Raw genomic sequence first — 10912 nt, 5'->3', positions numbered from 1 at the left:
TACAGTTGTGATCTATAGTACAGTTATGACAAGAAAAAAGGGGCAAATATTCTCGGGAAAACCGTCGGACACATTTTAAAATAAATTAAGGAGCCGACATTTCTTACTTTCAATTCAATACATTTTTTCCACTTATGTACAATGAAACAATATATTTTGGTATTATTACTGCAAACTATATTATTATTATTATCATTTTATTATTATTTTTTTTTTTACACATCTAATTCATTTCTTGACACGGACAGAGTTCCCCAAAGGCACTTTCTCTCTCTCTCTCTCTCTCTCTCTCTCTCTCTCTCTTTTCTTTGTTCCTTATTGCGATGATAAATGTCCCCAACATGTCAGTGAAAAGTCCGTTTGTTTTATTGTCTCTCTCTCTGTTGTTAGGAGCGGCTGTCTGGTTGAAGGGAGGATAACGGCTCGTTTAATGCAAATACCATCTTTTGCCACTAATGTTAAAGCACTGAATAAAAAATATACCGGCAGACCTTAACCTCCAGACAGATCATCTTAAAAATAGCAGCCACTGACGATAACAAAATTAATTTTTTCATGACTCCTTTTTCCTTCGCATCACGTGTATGTACTGCGGACTCCTGTTTTTAGACGACTGAAAATAAATTTCTTTTAAATATGCGCCCAAACTAAGTGTCTGGCACTATAAACTCATACTGTAACAGTTTTACAATAATCATTGTGCGCACTTTGCAGTATATAACTCTGTCATTAATTTAGTTCTAAATATATGAATAACAATATATTTTTGCTGAATCTTAAAATGCTGCTGTGTCTTTAGTTTTTTAAACCTTTTTTGCCCTGTCATTTTCAGGCGTTAAAAAGAGAAACTCCTTTTTTTCTACTTTCTTTTCTAAGGCACTCCTGCATTCCTCCTTAAACATTTGTTGTACCACCTTCATCATGTTACAGTATGGGCTGACCCACAAGTTACAGGCTCAGGACCTGTTTATTACCCTGCAGTCATCATTTAGAATGACCCAAAAACACAAGGAGAGAATTTGAGAGAGGAGTACAAACATGATTAAACATCTTCACTCAAAAGACACAAAGGCTCATTGAAACATACAACATTGTTAACATTCACCAAATTTACTTAGTAAAAGCAAAAAAAAAAAAAAAAAAAAAATGTAATAATAGTTTTTTTTCTTTTGTCCAAAAGTAGCTAAAAATTCATTTTTTAAAATTACATTGTCTGATTCATGCTGGATACTTTTCAAATACAGCTTCTTTTTTAAGTACAAAAACAGGTTTCAGGTTTGATGATCACCTTTGTTATTCATAAAACAAGATGTATGAATGAAGTTCAAGTTTTAACATCAACCTGCTCTTTGACTGTAGGTGAAAATAAGTCAGGCTCATTCACATCATATTGGCATAAATGTTTTGTCATTGATAAATATCATACAAGTAAACACAAACTACAGCAGAGAACCAGCCTGCCTGATTGACTGCTGTGTGTGTACATTTTGAAATGTTTTGAGTATAACTGACTGGTCTGATATAAGCTACATTTGTTTCTTAATTGAGGTTATTGTGACAAAGCAGTCTGTATACTTTTGCTTGAGGAGTGTCAGCTCCTTGGTCAGAAGAACATTGATGTAATCTTTCTGATGTCAAGGGACATCTTGAAACTCAGATTTTACTGCTCAATGCTATCTTTGTCACTTAGAACAGCTAGAACACCCAAATTTGGGCAAAGGAGGAGTTGCTTGTGTGGAGCTGAGTTGGGGTTAGTGGCAGCCACCACTGCTGACTCCGATAGGCTGAGACACCTGTCAATCAAGGCATCATGTTCCCAAACATACTTTACAACAAGCCATGTTATCTGCTTAATATACAACAATTTTCAAAATGACCAAGAGCAAGTGAAATTAGCCTTTGAGGCCAAAAACTCTTGTTGAAAAATGTACCAACTTTAACCCATTTCCATCCACCTTTTTTAATGCACATTTTCAATTCGCGCATAACAATAATAAAAAAGGAAGAATAAAGAGTGAAAATGCTGTAAAAAACAAAAAAAACCCCCAAAATACTGCAAATATTTTTCACGTTTGTCTGAGGTTGAAAAGTTGGTGTACTGATTAAAACAATGAGACAAAGTGCATGCAAACAGACTTAGTAAATAAATCATGTACATGAAGCTTGTGACTAATGTGTCACCAAAGCTTCCACTAAAGAGACAAAAACATCAGATCTATGAGAAGCCATGAGGAGACTATAGCCTTCCTCAAATTATTACATAAAACAAACAGAAATGTCATATTTTCATCATGTTTTCTGCAGGATTTTTCATCATTCAAGGTTTGACTTGCGCTTTTTTGGCAACCAACTGGAGAACTAGCATCACCAGCTGTTTATCTCGATGTGCCCAACTCCTAATATTTGCGTAACACTAGTGGATGGAAAAACAGATTGATCTTTTCCTATTTCCAATTTTCTTGTAATTCGTTTGAAATCTGCACTGAGATAAGTTATCTGGGAGTCATTACCTAGTGGCCATTAGACGAACTGCAGCTTAACTCACGTCAAAACAAACTTTTCAACTCTTACCTCAACACCTTTACTTTCTGTGTCACTACAGTAAATAATGTGCACAGGTCTCCCAACACACCACACACTGGATGTAAATCATGAACAGAGAAACTATGTAATTTTACATGTCATTCCTGTTGATAGTGGGCTGAGCTACTAGTTCAACAATATTTATCTGACTGTCAAGCTTGATAACTAATATCAATCTGCTTGCTAACTTCAAGGTTTAATAACTGCTTTGTCTAATGAGAATGGACTTTTTTGTTGCTTAACACAAACTACGGAATTTGTAGCCATACTGAAAAGAATCAAGTTATTGTATACGGGCTTTTGTCTTCTCTCAGTTACTGTGTTCATACCTGCCTCTTATACATACAAATTGGAGATTCATCCTTTGTGTGTGTGTGTGTGTGTGTGTGTGTATTGTCCATGAACGATGCCACTGCTTCTGATCTAAGACTGTAGGCCTTTTTAAGGTTATCTCTCTCTGAGTGATGCTCCTGGTTTGCCAGCTCTCTTGTGGCCATGGCAGCAAACAAACATGCATACAAACACACACACACACACACACACACACACACACACACACACACACACACACACACACACACACACACACACCACACACACAAACACACATTAACACACGGACACACTGACACACATAGCACCGGAGAACATTTTCAGTAACCTTTTGGTTACTGAGAATATTTTGGGAAATTTTTCTTAACAACCTTGTCATCTTGTAAAACAGATCACATTTTGATGCAAACACAAGAAAACCTCAATGAAAAGGAACCTGACTGAGATTGAAACACAGTCTTCAAAGCCACAGGGAAAGTTGTATCAGTTTTTAACAGCTGGACACATTTAGTCTTCAGAAGTTATTAAGTCAACTTGCATCTCAAAAAAGTCCCCCAACCTGAACACATTATTTTCAGTTTGGGACGCATTTGTATTTTCCTGAGGCTGGTTGTTCTTCCCATTGAAGATAAGTGGATGTTCAACAGGCCAAAGATGCTGGTAAACTGCCACTGGTGTACACAAACACACATACATAGACTGTCTGGAACATTAAAGTATCACAGTTAAAGTGGGTTTTTCCCCTCTTAATGGAAATGTGTTCACTCAGAGCTTTTCTTCACACGATGCTCTTCCCCTGGAACCAATTAAAGCACTCAATTGGTCGTACACTTTGTGTCTGTACATCACAGGAAGCAGGGCAGGTACAATTAGATTTTTTTGCATTGGTTAAAAGAGACTAAAATCAGCATATACTGTATGTGTGAGTGCATTCTGCATTTGTGCGTGTCTGCATGTAAGTGTGAGTATGGGTGTATCTTTGTTAAATTGATGAGCAGCGATAGATGGTGACTTCACCATCTGGAAATCTAGTCTGGCTCTCTGCACAAAGAACTGCTGACCCAAGTTTCAACTCTTAAACTCCATGAGGAACAAGAGAGCGAGCGAGAGAGAGAGAGAGAGAGAGAGAGAGAGGGAGAGGGAGAGAGAGAGGTTAGTAGGAGGAGTGCATGAGGGAGGGAGGTGGAGCGCATGTTAATAGTGCTTGTCCTAAGGAGAAGAATCAGTTTGTCAAACTACTTTGCTCAGTCATCACCAAGAGTCCTGGAAATAAGACCACATGTGCACATATGCATAAACACTCATGCAGACAGGCAGACTATTACACACACACACACACACACACACACACACACACACACACACACACACACACACACACACACACACACACACACACACACACACACACACACACAGTCTGCTTGCTTTTTTTACTAATGTACATGACTTATGCTGTTTCCTTCAGAGCCAGACAGTGGCCGACATGTAGGGAACAAAATGGATGTTGTAGTAATGAAGTGTGAGCTTACATGACTGACTTGCTATCCTCTCTGAACAATTTACTGTATAAAACATGCAAATAGATGTAAAATGTACATGTTTTATGTAAAAGCAGTACACGTTCTGTGGCTTATTGTTTCAGAGGACATGCTGATTAACAACTGTTGATAAAATCTCTCTAGTCTGAAGAACAAGGTGATGACTTCTCTACTAACAGCATCACTCTGTTTTGAAAGCACTATCAGAACATAACACCATGAAAAATAAACATCTGACATTTTCTTGAAATGCAAACTAATAATGCACACCTTTTTTATCGTCATCATAATCCATTTTGCTTCTCTTCATCTTCTGACTGACACAAACCTAAGTACACCAAAATCTTTTAATTGTTCAGTTTTAACTACTGTTACTGTGTCATTGTGTCAAAAATGTTTTTTATATGAACAATGGATCAAATGACGTTGTGTAATGTGAAAGAGTTCGCTCATATTGACGAACCCACTGAGAGCTCTACGGAGCGTTTCATCATCTTTCATCATCTCCCCCTTTTTTTTTAACCATATTTTTTGTTTTGGCATTTTTTACAATTGTCAAGCATAAAGAAACATACAATTGCTGCCTTAAAAAGTTAAGTGTTTTAAATACACACAGTTTTGTAAAAGTAACACTTGCTTAGTGTTTGACTGGGCAACCATGTTGATTTGTTGTCACACCAAGAACATGAGTTTTGGAAAACCTTTTTTTTTAAAATTTATTTATTCATTTTTTAGGAATACCAAGTTGTGACTTTAAACTGACCAGAGTATAAGCTCAGGAAGAACTGGATACATATGATTATGAACCACAATGGCTGCATTCCATTTAGCTGAACCACATCCAGGACTCCGATATTGTGTATTCTAGATCACTGGCATGGCTTACTGGGGTACTTAAATGGAATTCAGCTGTATTTATTACATCTGTGTATTTACTGCTATAACAAGTCAAAATGCCTGTCAGGTGCCACAGCTGAGCAGACAAGCAAAAGAAGTTCAGCTTGACATAACAAGATTTATTCTGTAACTTGTTAAAAGAAAATAATGAGAGAGGGGTCAACCGAACCAAAAAACCTGGTAATAATGTACATAATTTTTGTAGACTTGAAAATCCAAGGAGTATCCTGTATAAACAGGATAGACTATAAACAGGACTCCTAGACTACAGCTTAAACTCTAGCTGTAGCAATTCATGGCCTCACAATCTCATACCTCTTTGACTTTCACTGGGGTTGACTGTTGGACACAAAGACACATTTATGTCTTTTGTTCTCCGTTTTACTGATAGATTTACACTGATCTATCATGATAAGCTTTGTGATCACTGATAGGGCAGGTGTCCTGACGAGAAATAAGCCAACAGCAACAAGTGGACAGCCACAGGGACAAAAAAAGGTCAGTTTGCTACTCCTCTTCCCCTTTTGTTTTATCTGTCTTTTCTTATTTCTTCCTCAGGAACACCTAAACACAGATATGTACATTTAAAAAGACAATCACACATGGGTGCCTCTTATCCCAGGGGAGTGCTCAGGCATCTGACCACTCAAACAATCAAGTTTAAAGATTGATGGCCCCTATGGCCAAGGAATGCATTCTTGCTCTACGAAAAACAAATTATCTTCAAATGAAAACTTGTCTACCTTACTCCCAGTGCTTTCTCTAAAAACACAGAGATCCCATTGACCTGGGAAATATTTTGTTTTCCATATTCAGTGGACTAAAGTGGAGTTTCTTTAAATTAAGAACTACATCGCTGTCACTATGCCTCTTTTGCTTCTTTTCCCGCTTTCTCTTTAAATTCTGCATACCCAAACTGAAACAGAGATTTCGTAAAAATATAGCCTGATTTTAAAATCCTTCTATCGTACAAGTAGCATTAATTTTCACAACTCAAAACATGTGTAATAGTGCTTCAGATCACTTTTGAAACACTGTATGTCTCTAAAATACAGTATGTGCAAACATGTATCTTCTGTATGTGTGTGTTTATGTTCAACCAGGTGTATTTTGTACCATAATATACAATACTTGTGTGTGTTAAACCCTCTTTTGTTTCAGCAGGTTGTGTCTGGATCAGTCAGGGCCCGGATGGTTCCTCCCTTCTCTCCTACAGACAACGTATGTGTTTGTGTGTATGTGTGTGTGTGTGTGTGTGTGTGTGTGTGTGTGTGTGTGTGTGAGAGAGAGTAAGTGTGTAAATCCTGGATCATCCTGTCTGAGCTATTTACTGATATGAAGGAGGAAGGATGAACTCTTCTACATATAGCTGGCTAACAATATACAGTAGCAACAAAGAGATAATTTTTTCTGAATTGTTTTGTTTTCGTTACCAAAACATCCTTAAAAAAATTTCTTGACAATCGTGCCGATATAACACAATTAATTTTTTAAAACTGTGAGAGACAAAAGAGATAGTATGAGGTATAGACAGCAGTTCCTCTTGGTCTAATATTTTGTTCTACAATTTTTAGTTGCTGTCTTCCTCGTGCTAATGATGTTGGACTCAGCCAAATTACAAAGCAGACTTTGAGCTGAACAATGGAGGGAAAGTGCATGTCTCTCAAAGACACCCCCAGACTAACTTTCACAAACCCCTATTGTACCATTATAAAGTTAGCAACAGAAGAATACAGCAGGCAACAACACTTCAGAGTGTCCAACAAACATGAAACTCATGTTTTATTTTTTAATTCTCAGAGGAAAGAGAAGAAAATTCTCTGATCAAGTGGTGTCAAGAATGAGGCAGGATTATGAAGAAAGATGAGCTACCGGTGTTACGAAACTGAATCAGCAACAATTTTTAAAAGGCAGTTGGACCCTTGAGTGTTGGACCCTTATGCATGTTGAAGTTGGCTCAAAGTGTGCACATTTCCACTGAAACACTCCCTAAATTTCACAGATTAGAGGTACAGAGAGTGAGGATGCACTGGTCACACAGAGAGAAAAAAGGTTATTTCAAGAGACTGGCAGAAAACTGGAGTTTAACGTAAAAGAAAATGAACAACAAAAGAAACTTTTTAGGCTTTTATAAGATTCCAGGCATTTTTCTCACCAACAACCATAATTAATAGTTGTGAGTGAACTAAGTCTGGCTGCCATTACCTTCAACCTCTGAAATTTTTTTTCTTTGGTCAATGGTGGTCTCAAATTTACAACCCGCAGAGGATAAAGACGCTCCCTGCAAACACAGGTGATGAACTGGACTGGCCAAGACTCAAATGAAGATGTTTGAGTAAACATTTGCCAACTTTCAAGTTATATAAAAGGGAATACTTAGGGCTTAGTCTTAGTCAGTGGTTATGAGACTAGATCCAAGAGAAAAAGAGTTTGAGAGAGTGGTACTAACAGCTGGTGCCGCAGATATTAATACACACTGGTATTCAGACAATCTTGAGTCGACTTTAAAAACTCACACATGTACAATCATAAATATTAAAAGGAAAAGGAGTTATGGCTTGAAATGACTCTTGCCTGCTGGAACTGAGTGGGATGAATCATGAATACATTTACACTCAATTTTGCAACTTATTCAATATATATATATATATATATATACACACACACACACGCATACTGTAAAACCTTCTGTCTGCTTCTCTATGAAACTGCATTTTCAACCTTCCAAAAGTTATTGCCAGTCTGGGCTCTGACGGGGCTTAGCAAAGGGTAGTATTCATTTGGAGTCATGTTTCAGGCCACCTCGCAAATGTAAACCCAATATTCACTGTCTTTTAGCTCAGTCTTTTATCTCTACCAACTCCTGAGGGAAATATCAGGCTCTTTATCTGCTAAATACTCCACTATGTTTACCCGCTAGTCACTAACATAGTAAAATTTAAATTCAAGATTGTCAAATTTGGACTAGATTTTCCCTGAGAAGCTAAAGACACTTTAAAACATGTCTGATTTGTAGATTTGTGAAAACTTTATTCTATTTGTGAAATCACAAAAATGGGACAATTCACTGCAATCTAGTCCAAATTTGACAAGTGGGTTGGTCTGATGTGGTGTAGATGTTAAAAAAACAAAAAAAGCAGTGAAATCTCCCTTTTTGTGTTTTCACAAACTCCACGTCCGCACTTAAAGCAGCATTGATTGGTTATTATTATCATTATTATTATTTGGGCCACTTCAGTGCAGTGGAACGCTGACATATTAACACCTTACAGTTGCCTATTTAAACATCCAAAAGACATAGAGCAACATTAATGTTCATTTAGAGTGACTTTCCTGGAAAGCTGATGAATGAAACCAAATGAATCTGAAACCAAAAAAATCAGATGAAAAATGCTAAAAAGCTGACAGGAACTGAAGAGTCAGTAAACAATTATCTGTTGATTTGTCACCACAAGTGACTCCATTGTCTTTACACAACAAAATTTGATCCGCTGATAATATAAAAATATTAATTAGTGCATCTTTAATACACAGATATCTCATACTCTTGAAGACAAAGCAAATATTCATAATACCCAAAATGTTGAACTATGCCTATTCCGAGTAACATAAAATGCCCAGTGTATTATTAGTAACTTTTTAGATGACACTTACATGTATTTTTTTGTCAGGTGGCAGATATCTCATTTTCTTATGAAAATGATTTCAGACAATGTAATGAAATAATACAAATCCTCCCACAAAAGACAGTAATAACTCAGTATTATTGTACGAGCGAGAAATTTCCTGTGTTCTTGTGGAAGTGTTGATTTCCAAGAACAAACAAGCAGGCTTTACAGATGTTTTTGTTGAGGCAGAAGTGAAAGAGAGGACAGAGGGAGAGGTAAAAATATATAGAGACAGTCAAACACACACACAGAATTTGGCTTTGGCTTGCTATCATATTCAGCTGGCTGTGTGAAGTAAGTTATGTTCTGGCCGTTGCAGACAATTCTTCAGAGATACTATCTCTCTCTCTGAGCGGATGGCTGAAGGAAGAACTTCCAAATCAGTATGTATATATATTTTAAGAGGTGAATACTGGAGTAACAAATCATTGCTCTCTACTTAATATCCAGCCAAATCCACCTGACACAATCTGAAGCTGCAGACATGAGTTAATATACATCTAAAAATAGTTCCAAACATTTGACCCACTTGAGATCCCTTTGATTTAACTCACCAGACACTTGAAATAGTCTGATGCGAAAAATCCTGAAAACAACTAGTGATTAATCAGTCTCTTGTAAAATATTTTGTTAACTATGGCCTGTTGTCATCATCATACGTTTTTGAATCATGTGGGAAATGAATATACATTATATCATTTATTTCAGCCTTAAACTGTGGGGGAATGTGTAGGTACTGTCTGGCATTTGCACAGGTCACGTTAAGAGGAAGTGTAGACATGGATGGAAAAAAAGACAAAACAGACCTCTTATAAATACACAAAAACAGAATTCATTCTTGTCTAATAAGGACTGTACTGGTAAAACAAAAGTTATAAGCAGGGGGAATAAACACCAACCTATTTGAGGATCAGGATCAATAACTGTAAAAGACCCAAGACAAAACTGAAATGCAACCAAGTGTGAACAGTGAAAGTAACCCCAGTCAAGGCAAGATCTGATGACTGGGTAGTGATGGAGTGTCCTGCTGAGGCCGTTTTGATGTTGTGCTACAGGCTGCGGAAGCGTCATTGTAACGTCTGATTCATACACGTACCTGCACACGCACACACACATACACACACACACACACACACACACACACACACACACATAAAAACTGGAAATAAGACGCTCTCAATGGGAGTGATGATATAGTGAGAAATAAATAGGTGAATAAGTCATGAGTTTGGTCAATGGTTATTTTGAGGTAAACCATCACCAGTATAAACAGAAAGTAATTATATATTTAAAAAAAAAATCAAAAACATGGGGATCATAAATAGAAAGATTAATAATATTAATCAATAACAATGATATTAATGACATTATGATAAAATAACAGTAATACACTACTTATAATTTATCATGGTATATATAATAATGGTGATACTACAAGGGTAGTATGGACGTGAAAAATGTCAACTAATGATTTATAAGTCTGTCTATTAAAAAAATAGTGCCTGCATACTAGAATTTAGAATGGAGTACAGTGTTGTTAATATTACAAATAGAAAGAGTGGCCAAAACTATAAAAATAAGAATTTAGTTGTAATAAATCAGAATGATCCTTTAGGAACAGATCAACAAAGAATCTCCTCAGGCAAACGCAAAGTGAGACACAAAGAGACGTAATAAAGAAATAGTATGACATTTTTTGAAATACACTTATTTTCTTTGCTTGTCTGTATGGTAAATATGGAGCTAGAGCCAGCAGAAACAGGGAAACAGCTACCCTGGCTTTGTCCAAAGGTAACAAAATCTGTGTATCTGCATCTCTAACTTTCACCAATAAATGTGTGTGTTTTTACATGTACCAAATTTGTGCAAAAGCTGAAGTTGTGGGTTTTA

Source organism: Xiphias gladius, chromosome 8 (assembly GCF_016859285.1).
Source record: "Xiphias gladius isolate SHS-SW01 ecotype Sanya breed wild chromosome 8, ASM1685928v1, whole genome shotgun sequence".
NCBI classification, from domain to species: Eukaryota; Metazoa; Chordata; class Actinopteri; order Istiophoriformes; family Xiphiidae; genus Xiphias; species Xiphias gladius.
The sequence above is the reverse complement of the archived record's forward strand: the minus strand, read 5'-3'. Positions refer to the sequence as shown.